The sequence below is a fragment of the Molossus molossus genome, unplaced genomic scaffold, assembly GCF_014108415.1.
Source record: "Molossus molossus isolate mMolMol1 unplaced genomic scaffold, mMolMol1.p scaffold_m16_p_3, whole genome shotgun sequence".
NCBI classification, from domain to species: domain Eukaryota; kingdom Metazoa; phylum Chordata; class Mammalia; order Chiroptera; family Molossidae; genus Molossus; species Molossus molossus.
In genome coordinates, this window is record NW_023425366.1 from 9,831,027 (window position 1) to 9,851,384 (window position 20,358).

At 39.0% G+C, this 20,358-nt stretch overlaps 1 pseudogene; it reads left to right on the forward strand.

The window, feature by feature from the left end:
• Nucleotides 1–3,436: 3,436 nt before the first annotated feature.
• LOC118641553 lies at nt 3,437–4,114 on the forward strand (annotated as a pseudogene).
• Nucleotides 4,115–20,358: the final 16,244 nt, after the last annotated feature.

Below are 20,358 nucleotides of genomic sequence, written 5' to 3' on the forward strand. Positions count from 1 at the left end.
GACTCAGAGCCGGAGCTCCCTTCCCCAGGCAGAGCTCGGGTGGGGGGATTCCCGGGTGTAAACTTGGGCCGATTTCATGTGGTCTCCCAGTTAGCCTGTTGTTCTCCAGCCAAATATTCATTGCAGGCTTTAACAGTTTATGTCTTCTATGGAGCGAACGCGTGACGTGGCCTAAATTGTAAGAGGCATCAAATACATCACACAGTTACATGGTTTTTACTAAACGTTCCTGGACCGAGCGAGGTTTTCCCACAGCTACAATGCAGTCATCGCTGCTGTTCACGTCGATCACGTTTAGCCACCAAAGGATTCCCAAATGCTTTCTTAACGCTTAGGTACTATCAAATTATGTTCATTTTAATTTCATTGCGGATTTATACGTATTTAGAAATGGATTAAAAATCAGAGATTCCATGGTCATCCCTCATTTTTCAGATAAAGAAATGAAAATGCAGGGTGATTAAGTGACTTACTCAAAGTCACCCTCACCCTCACCCTCACCCTTGAGCTGGGAGCACAGTTTAGGTCTTTCCATTCACCCATGTATTCTAGTCTTTTTCAGTTCAGTCAGTCCTAGTGGTGTGTCCTCTCTAGGAGGTTTAATTTGTGTTCCATGTGCTCAGCACTAAGCTGTTTAATATGAGAGTGTGTGTGTGTGTGTGCGCAGAAGAAATAGAAGAAACGGTGCAAGTGCTCCAATACCGCAGTCGTCAGAAGCGGGCGCTGGCACAGGAAACGGAGCGAGGGTGCCGCTCTGCAGTGCTGCCCGCGCTTCTACACGCCGTGAAATGCAGGTGCTGCTCAGTGGGTCTGGGTGGGGCCTGCGGTGCTGCATCTCTTACCGAATCTCACACGGAGCACGTGCTGTCAGAGAGAGAGACTTTGAATAATAAGTCAAGAGGGGAGATAATTAAGGGGTAAATGATGTAGTGTCATTATAAAACATGAAGGAGTTGAGAGTAATGAGTAATCAGGGAAAGTTTCATGGGATGCGTGGACTTTGAGCTCATCTTAAATAATGGCCTGGTTTTGAGCTGGGGAAGGGTTAGACTGAGAGCAGAGAGAGTTAGGAGTGAAGGTACAGGGGCAGGAATGAGTGGCGTGGTGAGAGCAGACTGCCTCTGAGATGCCCCATTGATTCTCTGCTTTGGTCAGGTATGCCCTTGTGCAGTGCCCGCCTTCTGGGTGGCCTGGGGTGAGGGCCTTGCTTCTAAGGGGTGGACTATAGAAAAAGTGATGGCATGCCATTGGCAAGGTCAGGTTACAGAGACCCTGACCTTCATCCTACTCACATTCTGTGTACCATCACTTTCTCTGCTGGGAGCTAGCTGACATGTGATGAGCTGAGAGGCCCGTGTGGCACGCAACTGATGTGACATCTCTAGTCAACATCTAGCAAGGATCTGAGGTGTTGTAACAGCTGTGTGACTGAACTGGAAGTAAATGTCTCCTGAGTCAAACCTTTGGATAACGACAGTCCTGGTAGGTACCAAGAAGCTGAGCCTGAACACCCAGCTAAGCCACTCCAAGCCACTCCCAGGTTCCTGACCCAGAGAGACTGTGCAATAATTAACGTTTGTTTTTGTAAGATGCTAAATTTGGAGGTGGTTTGTTACACAGCCATAGATAACTAATACAGTTGAGAGTAAGTTTGAAAAGATAAAGAGGTAGTATGAGATCTGATTGTGGAGCAGACAGGGACTCGGTAGACAACCACTTGAACATGATATGGAAGCCATTGCAAGTTCTAAGTTCTCTCTCTCTCTCCTCTCTCTCTCTCTCTCTCTCTCTCTCTCTCTCTCTCAGCTTATAGAGATGAAATTCAGCCATCAAACAAGTCATTGGTTTGATGTATACAACTCATTGGTTTTTAGTATGTTTTTAGTATGTTCACAGTGTTGTGAAACTGTTTCCACAGTCCACTTGTATACTTGCATCATTCCTTGAACAAATCCTGTGCTCATCAGTCACATCCCTTTTCCTCCCACCTGTGGGCAACCACTGATCTACGTTCTGTCTCTATGGATTTTCTTACTCTGGATATTTTAGGTGAGTCTGGCTTCTTTTACTTAGCATACTATTTTTAAAGTTTATCTGTATTGTAGCATTTATCAGTATATTGTGAGTTTTTAATGCCAAATCATATTACATTGTATGGATGTACAACATTTTGTTTATCTCTTGTTCAGTTTATGGATGTTTGTGTTATTTCTACCTTTTGGCTTCTACAAATAATGTTTCTGTGGACATCATCTATAAGATTTTGTGTGGACTATGTTTTCATTTATCTAGGATATATACTTAGAGGTAGAATTCCTGGGTCATATCATAATTCTATGTGTACCATTTTAGGGAACTATCAAACTGTTTTCCGAAGTAACTGCACCATTTTACATTTCCATAGTAATGCACGAGTTCCAGTTTCTCCACATCCTCACCAACATTTTTTATTATCCTTTTAATTATATGTGTTCTAGTGTGTGTGAAGTGGTATGTCTTTGTGATTTTTGATTTGCATTTCTGTAATGACTAATGAAGTCAAGCATCTTTTTATGTGCATATTTTCAATCTTTTTATCATCCTTGGAGGAATATCTATTCAAATCTTTTGTCCATTTTAAATTGGGCAGTCCTTATTATTAAGTAAAATGAGTTTTTAATATATTCTAGATATAACTCTTATCAGCTATGTGACTTGCAAAAATATTTGCCCATTCTGTGGATTGTCCTTTGAAGGTGTTCTTCAAAGCACAAATGGTTTTAATTTTGATGGTCTAATTTATCTATTTTTTCTTTAGTCACTTATGCTTTTGGTGTTGTATCTAAGAAAGTTTTGTCTCTTGCAAGGTCACTAAGATTTAATTCTACCTTCTAGGATCTTTGTAGTTTTAACTTTTTTTTTTATCCTCACCCGAGGACATTTTTCCACTTTTTGGTTCAGATAGAGAGGGAGGGAGGGAGGGGGGGAAGAGAGAGAGAGAGAGAGAGAGAATCGACGTGAAAGGGACACATTGAGTGGTTGCCACCACATGACCCCAACCTTAGCAGGAACCAAACCCGGGTCTCTCTGGACCGCAGGCCGACGTGCTTAACTGCTGAACCAAACTGGCCAGGGCTGTAGTTTTAACTTTTATATGTACAGTTCAAGTAGCCTTTTGGAGTTATTATTTTTTTGTGTATGGTTGGAAAGAAGAGGTTCAGTTTTATCCTTTTTCATGTAGACATACAGTTGTCCCAGGGCGATACCTTCAAAAGACTATTTTCTCTATTGCATTGTCTTGGCATCCTTGATGTAAGTCAGTTGACCACAAGGGAGGAACTGGTGGAGGGTGGAAGGCTGGGTCCTCCTCAGAGCAGAAAGGAGTGTGGATACTGTCCAGGAGGCTGGAGCAGCAGATGATTTCTCATGGAGTGTGGGCTGATTTAGTGGGGTTGGCATGAATGCAGAGGAGGGGGTGCTGGTTGATTCAATTATGTTAGTATATTTGGGTTTATTGGGCTCATTGGAAGGAGGAACCACACCCAGCATGGGTATCCTTCAAGTAGTGAAGCAATGTGTCCAGATCTCAGTTTTTGTGAAGATTCAGCCACATGCAGGTGACTTTTTATATTCAGATCATGAAATTGAGGTGATAAAGGCTGACAGGCTTTATGATGCTAGTGGTTTGGTACTAGGGCATTGACAGGAGATGGACCTGTTGACAAGGAGCTGTGCATGTTTCTGGTGGCCATGTGCCGGTCTCTGCCAGTCACTTCCCACCAAGCCTTTGACATGGTTCACGATCTAATGGGAGCTCTAGACACTCTCTTAACTTTGGGATTTGGACGAGTATTGACAGTGATGTGATAGTTTGGCGCTAGAAGGACTAATAAAGTGACTCATTGATCAGGCAAAAGGCAGGGTTGTGGTAATGCCAGGAGTGAACAGACAGAAATCTACAAAGAATCCTTGAGGCTTCTATTCTGCTGGGTCTGCTAGAGGTTCAGGAATGAAGTTTCAAAATTCCTCTGTTGTCATGGGAGCCTCTCTTTCTAGCTCAGAATATTCTTTAAAGGTAGCAGATGTGACCCAAGTAAGGGCCTTGAATGCTCTTGCAAAGAATATTGTGGTTTAGCCAGACCTCTCTGAGAGATGAGGATATCACAGAATGAAGGCAGAAGAGTGGTTTACGATTCTCTATGACGCAGCTTTAACCTTCTGCTCTGGCCAGGACAGTCATGGTCTTTAAGTCGCATATGGCCATGGAGAATGTTTCCAAGAAGAAAAAGAATTTGAAGCAGAGCTACAATCACTCCCTTTGCTTAATCTTGCCAGTCATCTTCATTACTCATGGTTCAATCGGGTCTATTCTTTTTTTTTTTTTTTTATCCTCACCAGAGGATATTTTTCCATATTTTGTACAGATAGAGTGGGAGGGAGAGAGGGGAAGGAGAGAGAGAGAGAGAAACATCGACGTGAAGGGACACATTGAGTGGCTGCCACCCACACGACCAACCAGGGCCGGGGACAAACTGCAACCGAAGTACGTGTCCTTAGTGGGAACCGAACCCGGGTCTCTCCGGACCGCAGGCCGACGCTCTAACCGCTGAGCCAAACTGGCCAGGGCCAATCGGGTCTATTCTTCTTCCGCAGACAGAGGCTTAGTCAGTTTTCAGTGGAATTAATTGATGAACTGAGAAATTCAACTAAAGTATGAATTTAGAGTGTGATTTCAGGGTCAATTTCACAGTAGTATATTGCATTGTATTTTCATTTGTAAAATAAAAAATGTCCATGCTAAAAAAAAAAAAAGAAAAAACAATTGACCATAAATGTGAGGATTTAATTTTATAGTTTTATTAAAATGTTAAATGTAATGGTTTATTTTGTTTTTATTTTTATTTTAATTAATTTTATTCCATTGATCTGTCTATTTTTATTCCAGTACCATACTATTTTTATTATTATCTTTGTAGGAAATTTTGAAAGTGGAAAGTGTAAGTCCTCCTATTTTGTTTTTCTTTTTTAAGATTGTCTTGACTGTACTAGGTCTTTTGCATTTTCATACGAATTTGAAGATGCACTCATTAAATTCTGAAAAAAAAGCTGGGATTTTGATATAGGTTGTATTGATTCTGCAGATTGATTTGGGGAATAATGCCATCTCAAAAATACTGTCTTTGCATCTATTTAGATCTTTTAAATTTTTTCAACTATGTTTTATAATTTTTAGAATAAAAGTTTTGCATGTCTTTTGTTACATTTATTTCTATGTATTCTATTCTTTTTATTGTCATTTTAAATGGAATTGTTTTCTTAACTTCATTTTTGATTGCTCATTGCTATTGTATGGGAACACACTGATCTATATATATTGATTTTGTAACCTGTAACATTATAAACTCATTTATTAGCTCTAACAGTCTTTTTAGTGGATTTCTTTGATTTTTCTATATAAAATTATTTCTTCTGCAAATAGAGATTGTTTTACTTGTTCCTGTCTGATTTATAAGACTTTCATTTTTTTGCTTGTCTAATTGTGCTGGCAGAACTCCAGTATCACATTGAATAGATGCAGCAAGAACAGATATTCTTCTCTCATTTCTGATCACAAGGTAGTTAGTTTTTCATCTTTAAATATATTAGTCCCTCCCTCCACCCCAGAGATGCCTTTTCTCAAGTTGAGGAAGTCCTAGGCCTAGTTTGTTGAGTGTTTTTGTTTTTTTTTAATTGTGGAAAGTATGTTGTATTTTGTCAAATGTTTTTTTCTGCATCTACTGAGATGGTTATGTGATTTTTGTTCTTTATTTATTGATATGACATATTACATTAATTGATTTTTGAATGTTAAACCAACCTTACATTTCTGGAATAAATTATTCTTGGTCATGGTGTATCCTTTTAATATATTTCTGTATTTGGTTTGACTATTTTGTTGAGTATTTTTGATAGTTTATAAGTAGGATATATATATTTTCCTTTTCTTGTGATGACTTTGTCTAGTTTTGTTATTAGGATGATGCTGGCCTCAGATAATTATTTGAGAAGTGATTCCTTTTCTTTTTCTTTTGTTTTTTTGTGGAAGAGTCTGTGAAGAATTGGTATTAACTTTTAAAAATCTTTAGTGAAATTCTCCAATGAAGCAAACTTTGTGGAAACTTTAAAAATTATTACTGTAACTTCTTTACTTTTTATAGGTCTATTCAGAGTGTCGATTTCTTTCTGTGTCAGTTTTGGTACTTTGTGTCTTTTTAAGAATTTTTCCATTTCATCTAAATTATCTAATTTGTTGGCATGAGTTACAGTATACCCTAATAGTCCTTTTGAAATTTGTGAGGTTAGTAGTGATGTCTCCTATTTCATTCCTGACTTTTGTAATTTGTGTCTTCTCTCATTTTTCTTAGTCAGTATAGTGAAAAATTTGTCAACATTGTTTATCTTTTCATAGGACCAATTTTTGGTTTTATTGATTTTTCTTTTTTGCTTTTCTATTCCCTAGTTTATTAATTTTCAGTCTAGTCTAATGCTTATCACTTCCTTCCCTCTTCATGCATTGGCTTAACTTGATTTTTTTTTTTAAGTATCATAAAATGAAGGTTAAGTTATTAATTTGAGATTTTTTTTTTAAAGGCATTTCCACTATAAATTGTCTTCTAAGTCTTGCTTTATTTGCATTCCATAAGTTTCAGTATGTTGTGCTTTTATTTCATTTATCTCAAAGATTTTTAAAATCTCTCTTGTGATTTCTTCTTTGACCACTGGTTATTTAAGGTGTTATTTAATTTCCAAGTGTTCAAAAAACTTCTCCAATATTGATTTTTAATTTCATTCCATTATGGTTGACAAACATAGTTTGTATGATTTTAATCTTTTTAAATTTATTGAGGTTTATTTATCATCTAGCATATGGCGTGGGTTCTGGAAAAATTTTCATGTGTGCTTGGGAAGAATGAGTATTCTGTAGTTGTTGGTTACAGCTGTCTGGTAAGTCCAGTTGTTTTATAGTGTTATTTAATTCTTCTATTTACCATTTGATCTTTTTAGTTTTTCTGTTTTTCTAGAAAGAAATGAAAACTGTTATTGTTTTACCCTTCAATTCTGTCAGTTTTGCTTTATGTATTTTTCGAGCTTGGTTGTTAAATGCATATATTTATATTTGTTATGTGTTTCTTTTTTTTTTTTTTTTTTATCCTCACCCGAGGACATTCCCTCATCTTTTGTTTAGATAGAGTGTGGAAGGGAGAGAGAGAGAGAAACATCGACGTGAAAGGGACACATCGAGTGGCTGCCACCCACACGACCCAACCAGGGCCGGGGACAAACTGCAACCGAGGTACGTGCCCTTAGCGGGAACCGAACCCGGGTCTCTCAGGACCGCAGGCCGACGCTCTAACCGCTGAGCCAAACTGGCCAGGGCTGTTATGTGTTTCTAATGAACTGACTATTTTATCATTATAAAATGTCTGTCTTTATCTCTAGTAACTTTTTTTTTTTTTTTTTAAGTTTCTTTGGCTGATATTAGTATAGCTACTCTAGCTTTCTTGTGGTCATTGTTTGCATCATGTCTCTTTTTTTTTTTATCTTTTTACTTGAAATATTTTGCATCTATGAATCTACTGTGTGTCTTCTGCAGAGCCAATTGTTTGACCTTGTATTTTATCCAGTCTGACAATCTCTGACTTTGATTCAGTTGTTTAATTCATTGGCAGTTAATGTTATTATTGATACAGTTGGATTTACATATGCTATTTTACTTTTCATTTTCTATATATCTCTTGTGTTTTCTGTTTCTCTGTTCCTCCTTTAAATATTTTGTAGTGTGCCATTTTAATTCTTTTAATGAATTTTTGTCACTATTAAAAAAAATGTGTTCTGATAAAAGAGAGAACGGCATTTATTATGTGTGGGGAAATAGCACTGTTGTCATTAGCTAGTTAATATTAATAAAAGGAAGAGAGCAAAGGGAAGGCTAGACATTAAAGGAAGCTTCACTGGAAATAGGTGCAATATAAGTCAGGGTGGTGCAGAGAGATGCTTGCCGGTCAGTTTAGCCTGGGAACAATGGATTGGCTAGGGGGTGGACCCATCAGAGGCATGGGAAATCTTGGAAAGTTAAAATCCCCAGACCAGGAGTTCCCTCCCTCTTGCACTATGGCTTGCTCTTGTTCTCTCTCTGGCTTCTTGACCCCGCACCTGGCTGTGTGCTCACCTGCTTTCTCTCCGTAGCCATGTGGGCTTAAGCAGCTGTGTGGCCTATGGCCATGCGGACTCTGTACATAAGATGCTAGACTGGACTGGACTTGAATGTGGAGCAGAGACTGTCGGCAGTGGCCGTAATTCTGGCACTGCTGAAGACAAGATTGGCTTCTTCCATGGCAAGACAGACAGAGTTGGGACCTTGGAAGGGAACCCCCTTAATTTCACATCATCAATAATGCTGTCCATGCAACACCATCCTCCCATAGGGGCCTCAGGAAATTTTATTTCCTTGTGACACCTCAAGAACTCCACTTCTACCTATAACACATCTACTAATACTTATTAAGCATCAAGTGTGGAAAACATGAGTATGTGTGACTGTGTGTGTGTGTGTGTGGGTGGAGAGGGAAAGAGGAAGAAATGGAAAGAAAGAGAAAGAGCACATGCAGGCAGATGCTTTTGATTACTGTGGAAGTGTTATTGAGAGTTGTGCCAGGCTGAGAGAGGAGCTGCTGGAGGACCATGAAGGTGCTCCAGCCAGTGAACTACCATTTATACCATGGCAAGCAGGGGGCCTTCTAGTAAGCTGACATCTGTCTATTGCAGCTGTTTGTAGATACCAGGGAAATAATTTCCAGGTTAGTAATTAAGAAGAAAGAGCCTTTATGTGTGCCTTGAATTTCAAACTCTCCTGTTCACCTTGAGTAAGATTGATTTTGTCAAGGTCACATACAGAAGTGTTTCCATGATTGAATCTGATATTGATCTACTGATGATAGCTGCTTAATTTATACAGTTAGGGCTTTTTCCTCCGAGGGAGACCATCTAATCATGATTGCTTCTCACATTTTTCCTCAGGGGTAGAATCTATATTTATATTAATGGCTTCAAAGTGGTCACAAGGCAACTGACTGCTGTTTGTAGCTATTTGTCCTTCACTTTAAGTTTCTCAGAAACAGTTCTCACAAATCACAGAACTGTTTTTTCAGAACTAGGCACTGCTAAGCATTGGATCTGCGAATTCCATCATCACACGTATTCAGGGTGGGCCACGGAGGGTGGTGAAGAAGCTCTATTGCTCAGAGTAGCTCACAGTTGATGGTTTATCGTTCATACAAGCTTTAAGACTTGGCTTCTGTGGCTGTTTCCTTTTCTACGTACTGTATTCTGCCCCCTCACCTACCCTGCACCATCTCACATTCAGCTTTGGTCTCTATTGATGAAGTTCTCTATTAAACACAAAATAATTTATGTTTAATGTGCTTTTGTAGATGCAAGTAACTTAAATAAAATTAGGCTATTTTGACTTTGAAATTCCTAACTTTAATAATGGCAGTGAAAAGCCTTTGATAGTATTAGTCATTGCTGCTTAAAAGATCCTTGGGAAGTGAGTCAGTTGTCTTATTATTCTCTGTTGGATGTTATTATAGAGACAATCAAAAGCAGTCAAGGCAAGGTTAAGTCATTTATATAAAACCCAGCTGAAGAAACCAGAGTTAAAATCCAGGTTTTTGTATTCCTCTCTGTATCAGCATTCTGTTCCCCAATATAATAGCAGTTGACCGGATATTTGTTTCCATGACTTTCTTGATGGAAACAAGAAGGAAAAAGTTGGCATACTTTTCATAAGGTGGATTGAAAGTCGATTGTATGAACTGATTACATGATGCTTCTGGCTTTTCAATGCTGGGCATTACTCACAGTCGTGTATGTGTGAGCTGGAGATTACTATTAATATATGGTTTTGAGGAGACATTGTCAGGAATGCTTCATCATAATTGCATCAACTAGGCTTGTATTTGAAGGGGGGCATGGGGAGGAAGTCCCCAGATATGCTCATCAACCTGACCATGCACTGTCCAATCTTAACTGTGTCTTTACATCCCATGCAAATTCTCTTTTTATACTCTTATTATTTTAAAAAAGATTAAGGTACTATCATTTTAAGATGCATCATCAATTTAATGACAACATGAGGGAAAAGTTTCTATATCAAATGCCTGTGCCTGTGGAAAGAGGTATCCTGACTTCAGAAACAATATGGGAAGAATGTATCTTTGAATCAAGGAAATGAGGTACTTGTTCAAAACTGTTCTACCATTAAATTTTTTTTCTAATGGAATCTGTCTCCTCAAACCTCCTGAGAAAGACATATGGAAAGAGTCCTGTTTCCTTAGTCCCTCTTTTATTTTTATTTATTTTTTATCCTCACCCGAGGACATACCCGAGGACATTTGTTGATATTTTGTTCAGATAGAGTGGGAGGGAGAGAGAGGAAGAGAGAGAGAGAAATATCGACGTGAAAGGGACACATCGAGTGGCCGCCACCTGCACAACCTGACCAGGGCCGAGGACAAACTGCAGCCGAAGTATATGCCTTTAGCGGGAACTGAACCTGGGTCTCTGTGGACCGCAGGCCAACGCTCTAACCGCTGAGCCAAACCGGCCAGGGCTAATCCCTCTTAATTAGCCAGCCCCTTAACTGCCTTCTCAGTGGTAGCTGTCTCAAGGTGTGGTCTTTTCTGGGTGTCCCATAGCATGTACCGTGCTGTGGTCATGTATTTCCCTGCATTGGTAAATATACTTCAACCCAGAAAATTCTAAGCTGTATAATGATAAATAAAAGACAAAAAAAATAGCCTCGAATGCTTGACTAAACCTTATAATGAAGTGTGTATTTACTAGATACCTAGTAAGAACTCATCTGTTTGTTTGATGAGTTTATTTGAATTCATGTTTCTGTTTGATGTCCTTTCCGTGAGATAACTTGTTCCTTTCCTTTACTAAATCTTTAAAAAAATACGGTAATGCCAAGAGATGATGCAAGAATCTATGTCATAGAAGGTTAACATAGGCAGTAAACATGTGGTGGCTCTAACCTCTGACTGTCTTTTGGGTGTGTGTATGTGTTTAATGACAGCTGATTTTATTATGTTCCTATGCTGTCACATTGTGCAACTTCAGTTGCTTGCTTCTGGTAGAGATGTTTGGTTTTGTTGCAGCAACTGAAAACAACCCGAGCCATGTGTTTGGTGAGCACAGTAGGATGTGGGGAGAGCTCCTCTGTGCATCTAAATGTCAGGCACACTGGGCTAAGGAAATACATTGGTCTTGCAGTGTATTGTTGATGAAAGATGCCATTCTGTGGTCTTCCAAAGCCCTTCAGCTGTGGTTTTCATCTGAACGAGGGCGCACACAGAGCTTTTTCCAAATAGACACGCTATATTCCTCTCCAGAGATTTTGGCACGTGGTTTTAGAGGGATGTTTTAGACACCAAACACAAGCATGGGTTATGTGAAAAAGCTCTGGGAGTAATTTTGATCCCTCTTCCTGTCTTTCCTTATTCTTGATTGAAAACTAATGGTCTACTGTAAATTGGAATTTCCACTATGAGACTTTCTTGGCATTAAACAAAGGGGCCTTTTATGACTTTATATTTTGAGAATTAGAGCCCCTTTAATGTCATATTTATGAGGTCTTGCTCTTTTATTCCTCACAGCTATTCCCACTATGGTTCGGTGTTACCTGTTGGCCCTGTAGCTCAGTGTGTCTGTCTTCTGTTGGAAAGAAGCCTATTTCGTCCTGTTTCCTCTTACCCCAGGCTCTAGGTCTGTGCCTGGATGGACTAACCCATTTCCTTGTCTGAGTTATGTTTTAAGATTGCTAACTTTTTAAAGGCCAACTCTGGTCTGACCTCTTCCCTGAAACTTTCCTCCGTTCTCTTTGCTCATGGGGCTGTTTCTGTGCTCTAGCATTTACTGTTTTCACCTCATATTTGACATTTAGTTATTGACTGGTTTGTGTTGTTTTCTGATCGTGTCCTGTCTCTACATTCTGCATTTTTAATGATCTTTCATACTCCTAGAGAGTACATCTTGTATATTGTTTTTGTAAGCATGATAGTATTTAGCATGCTACTCAACACACAGTAGTATCCTAATAAAGGTTAGTTAAATTGAGCTGAGCTTTTCATTCATTTGCTTTTACAGTGATGTTCTCATTGAAATTTTTCAACCACTAGCATGGAGAAGCACGAGCCTGAAGAATGTTTGAATAGCAATAAGCCAGCGTCACTATAGTGTTACATGTCATAGTGTTAAATGCCTGGGAGGGCATGGAGTTAGACGAGGCACAAATTACTCAAAAGACGGAATTTTTGCCCCCTAGGAAATTATGTTTATGTTAACATTACATTTAATGAGCATAATCTTTTAGAAAAGCCAAGATGTATAATACATTTTGTTATTTTTCTATATAACAGTGTGGAAAGCCAACACGATTTTACTGTGCAAGTTTAGTAAACATATTCAAATAATCACTGGTGATATATTGTCCAAGCATATGTTTTAGAAAATGCATTCTGAAAAACCCTCAGTTGAAACTACCGATTTATAAAAACAAGCATAAGATGAAGACATATAGGAGAAAGGCCGCCTTGGAACAAAAATTAAAAGCTGGTTTGTAAAATATTCAGAAACTTATCGTTAGTAGATCACATTTATTGATCAGAAATCAGTGTTTTTATTTTGTTGCAAGAGCGATGCATTTTAGTGTTAAATTTATAGCATTCCTTTATTTCAGTATCAAGTGCTTGACTCTGATTAATGTTCTTCAGTGTGTTTGCTGTGCTGTAACTCAAATATTTAATCTGTATTTAGATGTTGAGAACACAAGAGAACTTGATGAGAATATAGTCGAGTCAATTCTTTTTAACACCAGTCATTCAGAAAATTAAAGTGTAAAGGAAACTTGGCCATCTTCCAGCTCTACCCTCGCCTCTGGGCACAGTCATGCAAAGATTGGTTTCGGAAGAAAAGGTTATTGCCTCCTTCAGCTGCTTATGAGATTTAAAGCTTTCAATTTGCCGTCCAAGGATTGTCAGGATCCGAGGCTGCTTTATCTCAATATCAAAATGTGTTTTTCAAGAGGGAGAGGTACAGGTTTAAGTGATGAAGAGAAATCTACCTGTTGGGTGTTAACAGTCTCTCATTGTGCTTTGGGGTGTTTCAGTTTTTCCTAATTAGATCTCATGATCATCCCAAATGTCTCAATCACTTAAGGTAGACACACTCTTCAATAGTAACTATATCTTTTTCCCTTCACGCTAAAATTGTTCCTTATGTGTTAGAAATTATTTTAAGCTTCTGTTTTGTGCTTTTATTCCCAGTCCATTGTCTTACTCAGTGTGTCCACCACTCTGTGGTCTCTGGAGAGGTAATCAAGGATTAATCCACCTTCCCCCCTGAGTCAGGTTTCACCACTTGACTCTCCTTTTGTGTCCTGTGCAAGGAGTATGACATAATACTGCTCTAGGAAAGATTTAAAGCTGCATTTCTTGACCATTTCAGTGATTCCTTTGAGGATATAACAAACTCTCTCCATTACAAAGCACACATGAAAATGTTGACATACTATTTCATGTGCTACACAGACTCCCCATATTTCCCAACTCCGTCTACAAACTCCAGATTAAGAAGCCCTGTGTAGCCTTAGGCTATGGAGGGGCTTTATTTTTTTTTCTTCCTGGTAGATTTGATTCTAAGATGTTCACGTGGGCATTAGATGGGTAGTTGATTAAGGTAAGCAAAAAGAAACTAATTCCATAGAAATATCTTTGTGCCTGTGTTAGAATAACTAGCCTGTAGGGAAGGAGGTGGATTAGTCACTCAAAACAGTTTTTGTTTTTCTATTTATGTTTTTAGTGTTTACTATCTTAGTGAGAACAGGCCCTGAGTACCACGTATCCATTCCATAGCAGTGTACTGTAGAAATATCAGCTCCAGACCCATGAAAACTTCAGTCTCGCTGGAATCAATGTGCCAAATGAGAAGTAAAGGGATATGATGTTAAACTTATATTAAATATCTTGGTAAAATGATTGACTCATAGCCCAAAATAATACTGGGTCTTAAAATGTAAGTATTTGTTCACATAATAAAATTAACTGATTTTAATGTGGATTTTGAAAAATTCTCATCCAGAAGGTAGTCCTTGGAAAGGAGGCACAGAAGGTCCTTCACAGTGGAGGACATGGCTTTGAAAAGAGGGCTGGGTTAGGAGCCGGGAGCTGGGACACTAACCGCTTGCCTCCATCAACAAAGGGTGACCAACTTCGTGGTTTCCCAGGACTTTCCCTGTGTGAGCTCTGGGAACTCCCTTCCTCTCCCCCAGTCCTCTCCCTCTGCCTGTTTCAACCCAGGCAAACTGGGATGATTGGCCAGCCACGAGATGCATGCTCTTCAATCAGGTCCTGAATTTTCCCGGGCTGCCGGCTTCTCGTGTGTAAAACAAACAGGATGGACGAGACGAGTAAAGATCCTCGCAGGTCCAAGGACTGATTTTATCCTCAAGTCATTTTCTTTCCTTTCTCTTTCTTCCTAAGATAACCAAGAAAAATTTTGGCGATTCATTGTTCATTTATCTTTGTACTCTACTTTTAATTTATACCACATCAATTCAGCACAAGGCTCAATTTCATTTGGTGAGCCAAATGCAACTCTCACAGATGTTTGGCAGTCAAGATATAGGGTTAAATTAAAAGATGGTGAGATCTATCATTCACTTGATTTTCAACCTGTTTCATCTCATGCACACTTAAAGTAATGACTAAAATTCTGCAGCATACCAAAAAATATATTTATTGCCAATCTGAGAAAAAAATAAGTATAATTTTGGTTTGTTCACACCAGATGGCTTTATTGTTGTCTTGGCTGTTGTCATTTTTTGAAAAAAATATGTTCTTACTGATTTTTTTAGAGAGAGAGGAAGGAAGAAAGAGATAGAAACATGTGAGAAACATCGATAGGCTGCCTCTTGCACACCCCCTACTGGTGATCAAACCCTCAACCTGGGCATATGCCCCGACCAGGAATTGAACTGGGACCTCTCAGTCCAAGGGACGACACTCAACCCACTGAGCCACACCAGCTGGGCTGTTGTCATTTTTTTATCTGACAGTCTAAAGGGAAAAAGGTCAGTGCTCCTGACTAAACAGTCAGGTATTGTATGTTTTTAAAATTCTTGTGGCACACCAGTTAGAAATTGCTGATCTAGGTGATCTTCTGGTACAAACTCCAAAATTGCCCACATAGTCTGAATTGGGAGACTAAGAGGAGAACTTACAGAGAAATGTTTAGGGGTAGCAGAGAACTGGGCAGACTTCGAATATTTGTTCAGTTTAGTTTTTAAAAAACTTCGTTGAGATATAATTCACATATTATACAATTTATGAATTTAAAGAATATGCTTCAGTGGTTTTTAGTGTATTTCCAGATATGTGTAAATACCACCACAGTCAATTTTATTTTATTTATTTATTGGTATAATAAATGTTTATTTAGATAAACATGCATACCATATTTGCAGTTTGCAGTTCCTTGTATCTCAGGAGCTTCCATTTTAGATCATTTTTCGTTTTACCTGAAATACATATCTTAGAAATTCCTTAAGTGAGAATCACCACAGTTAATTTTAAATATATCATCATTTCAAAAAAGAAACCTCTATTTTTTTTCCCCATCAACTCCTGTCCCCTAACTACTTATCATTTCAGTCCTGATAACCATTAATTTGCTTTCTGCCTCTGGATTTGCTTATTCTGAATATTTTGTATGAGTGGAATCATATAATATGTGGTCATTTGTGATTAGCTTCTTTTACTTAGAACATTTTCAGGATTCATTCATGTTGTAGCATGTGTTAGTACTTCATTCCTTTTTATGGAGAAATACTATTCCATCATATGGATATACCACATTTTGCTTACCATTCCTCAGTTCATGCACATTTGGGTTGTTTCCACTTTTTGGCTTTTACGAATAATGTTGCCATAAACATTTGTATACATGTTTTCATATGGACATTTGTTTTCATTTCTCTTGTATACCCGAGAGTGGAATTCTGGGTCATATGGTAATTCTCTGTTTAACTATTTGAGGAATTGCCAAATTGTTTTCCAGAGTGGCTGCACCAATTTATATTCTCACAAATGTGAAGGTTCTGTTTCTCCACATCTTTGCTAACGCTTGTTTTTGCTGGACTCTGATTCTAGCTATCATGCTAAGTATGAAGTGGTATTTCATTGGGGTTTTGATTTGCATTTCTCTGATGTCATAGATGTTGAGCATTTTTCATGTGCTTATTGGCAATTTATATATGGTTTTTGGAAAATGTCTAGTCAGATCCTTTTTAAAATTGATTTATTTGTCCTTTATTATTAGGTTACAAGAGTTCCTTATGTATTCTAGAATTAGATAAATTATTTTCAAAAAATTTCTCCCATTCTATAGGTTATATTTTCACTTCCTTGATAATGTTTTTGCCCCTTTCCTGATATTAGGAAAAAACATTCATTCTTACATCATTAAGTATGATGGTAACTGTGGGTTTTTCATAGACGCCATTCATCAGATTGAGGAAATTCCCTTTTATTCTTAGTTAGTTGGATGTTTTTATTATTAAACAGTGTCACATTTTATCAAATGATTTTTCTGTATTTATTAAAAAGATCATGGGATTTTGTTTTTTTATTCTATTGCTATGGCATATTATAATAATTATTTTCAGATGTTAATCCAACCTTTGATTCTTGGGACAGTTTTTTTTGTGATGGTTTTGTCATTAGTGTAATACAGGCCTCATAAAAATAGCTGGGAAGTCTTTCTTTTATATTTTCCAAGAGTTTTTGAAGAATTGATATTAATTCTTTGTTAAATATTTGGTAGAATTTATTGGTGGAGCCATCTGGGTCTGGATTTTTCTTTGTGGGTACTTTTTAATTACTAATTCAATCTCTTGTATATTTCTTCCTGTGTTAGTTTTGGTAGTTTGTGTTTTTCTAGGAATTTGTACATTTTATCTAGATTATCTAATTTATTGGCATATAATTGTTTATAGTGTTCCTTTACAATCTTTTTTTTTATTTCCGTAAGGTTGTTAATAATGTCCCCTCTTTTACTTCCAATTCTAGTAATTTGAGTATTCTTTCTTTTCTGTTGATCAACCTAGTTAGCAGTTTGTCAATTTTGTTGATTTTTAAAGTACATACTTTTGTTTTCATTAATTTCTCTGTTTTATTTATTTCCATGCTAATCTTTATTACTTCTGCCCCCCTTTTTTCTTTAGGTTTAATATGCTCTCTCTGTTTTTTCATTGTCTTTAGTTTGAAGGTTTGGTTAGTGATTTGAGATCATTCTTTCTTTTTCTTCTTATTTCTCTTTTTTAAAATTTAATTTATATTTTTCCATCACTATTTATCCCCTCATACCCTCTTCTACCTCTACCCACTCCCCCCCCAATCACCACACTGTTGTCCGTGTCCATGATTCTTTCTCTTTTTTCCTCAAACCCTCTACCCCCCAGTACTCTCCACCAGAGCTGTCGGCCTGCTGTCTATTTATGAGTCTGTCTCTATTTTGCTTATTAGTTAAGTTTGTTCGTTAAATTCCACAATGAGTGAAATTATATGGTATTTGTCTTTCTCTGATTGGCTTATTTCACTTAGCATAATGTTCTTCAGGTATGTCCATGCTGTCACAAAGGGTAAAATTTTCTTCCGTTTTACAGCAGAGTAGTATTTTACGGTGTAAATGTTCCATAGCTTCATGTGCCATGAATGTTCCATCCATTCATCTGCTGATGGACACTTGGGCTCCTCCTCTGCCTCCCCTCCTCCTCCTCTTCCTTCACCTCCCCTCCTCTCCCTCCCCTCCTCCTCCTCTTCCTTCACTTCCCCCTCCTCTCCCTCCCCTCCTCCTCCTCTTCCCTCACTTTCCCTCCTCTCCCTCCCCTCCTCCTCCTCTTCCCTCACTTCCCCCTCCTCTCCCTCCCCTCCTCCTCTTCCCTCACTTCCCCCTCCTCCTCCTCTTCCTTCACTTCCCCTCCTGTCCCTCCCCTCCTCCTCCTCTTCCCTCACTTCCCCCTCCTCTCCCTCCCCTCCTCCTCTTCCCTCACTTCCCCCTCCTCCTCCTCTTCCTTCACTTCCCCCCCTCTCCCTCCCCTCCTCCTCCTCTTCCCTCACTTCCCCCTCCTCTCCCTCCCCTCCTCCTCCTCTTCCTTCACTTCCCCTCCTCTCCCTCCCCTCCTCCTCCTCTTCCCTCACTTCCCCTCCTCTCCCTCCCCTCCTCCTCCTCTTCCTTCACTTCCCCTCCTCTTCCTCCCCTCCTCCTCCTCTTCCCTCACTTCCCCTCCTCTCCCTCCCCTCCTCCTCCTCTTCCTTCACTTCCCCTCCTCTCCCTCCCCTCCTCCTCCTCTTCCCTCACTTCCCCTCCTCTCCCTCCCCTCCTCCTCCTCTTCCTTCACTTCCCCCTCCTCTCCCTCCCCTCCTCCTCCTCTTCCTTCACTTCCCCTCCTCTCCCTCCCCTCCTCCTCCTCTTCCCTCATTTCCCCTCCTCTCCCTCCCCTCCTCCTCCTCTTCCTTCATTTCCCCTCCTCTCCCTCCCCTCCTCCTCCTCTTCCTTCACTTGCCCCTCCTCTATCTCCCCTCCTCCTCCTCTTCCTTCACTTCCCCCTCCTCTCCCTCCCCTCCTCCTCCTCTTCCTTCATTTCCCCTCCTCTCCCTCCCCTCCTCCTCCTCTTCCCTCATTTCCCCTCCTCTCCCTCCCCTCCTCCTCCTCTTCCTTCATTTCCCCTCCTCTCCCTCCCCTCCTCCTCCTCTTCCTTCACTTGCCCCTCCTCTATCTCCCCTCCTCCTCCTCTTCCTTCACTTCCCCCTCCTCTCCCTCCCCTCCTCCTCCTCTTCCTTCATTTCCCCTCCTCTCCCTCCTCTCCTCCTCCTCTGCCTTCACTTCCCCCTCCTCTCCCTCCCCTCCTCCTCCTCCTTTTTATTATGTATAGGCATTTACAACTACAGATTTACCTCTAAGCAGTTTTTTTTAGCTGAATGTTACATGTTTTGGTATGTTATATCTTTATTTTTTATATATATATCAAATATTTTTAAATTTCTCTTTTGATTTTTTTTGACCCAGTAGTTGTTAAGAAGCATGTTGTGTGTTTTTCACATATTTGTGAGTCTCCCAAGTTTCTTTTTGTTATTGATTTCTAATTTTATTCCATTGTGGTTGAAGAACATACTTTGCATGATTTTAATCCTTTAAACTGTATCAAGGTTTGCCTAGCCCGAGTGGCTCAGTTGGTTGAGCGTAGTCCCAAGCCCTAAAGGTTGCCCATTTGATTCCCGGTCAGGGCACTTACCTGGGTTTCCAGTTTGATCTCCGTTTGGGGAGCGTACAGAAGGCAAACAATCGATGTTTCTCTCTCTCTCTCACTCCCGCCCCCTCTTCCTTCTCTAAGCATGTCCTTGGGTGAGGATTAAAAATAAACAAATAAATAAAATGTATCAAGGCTTACTTATGGCCTAGCCCATGTTCTAACCTGGAGAATGTTCCATGTGCATTCGAGAAGAATGTATGTTCTGACATTGTTGGTGGAGTGTTTATAGATGTCTGTTATGTCTTGTTAGTTTATGGTGTTGCTCAAGTCTTCCATTTCCTTGTTGATCCTCTACCTATTTGTTCTGTTCATTATTGAAAGTATTGTATTGAAGTCCCAACCATTCCTGTTGTGGTATTAAATTTTGAGTTTGCAATGACAAACTAAATCTGTTCGTTTTTGGAGTTAGAAATATATAAGCTATTTTCATTCTATCTGTATTGCTACATCTTTGGCTAGAAGAATGTTTCATTTAGGCCATTCTTCACTTTCAAGTCACATTTACAAATATAACCATCAGTGATAAAGTTAATAATCCAAAATTTGTTGTATCTGTTCAGCTGGGGCTTCATGCATACAGGTAGGAGTTTTTCTCACAGAGGGACCATTGTTAATTAGAAATATAAGAAACATATTTATCTCAAAAAATAATTAAGTGGCTTAATTGTGCTCTTTATTCAGATCTAAAGGAGGGAGATGACACTGGTAATATTATCTCTGATGTTGAAATGATCACTCAAGGAGAAACCTTTTGGAAATGAAATCAGTAGAAGTTTGAAAGTGTGATGATTCTAATTCATTTCCTGCTTCTTCCATATAAAAACAAAGCTTTGCAAAAATCAATGTCTATTATTTTCTGAGTTAGAGCAGTTTTTTTTTTTTTTTCTTTTTACGGAAAAGGATACTTAATTTTTTTTTTATGGGGACACGATGGAGTTCTTCTCCTTTACCTTTAATTTGTAAGATTA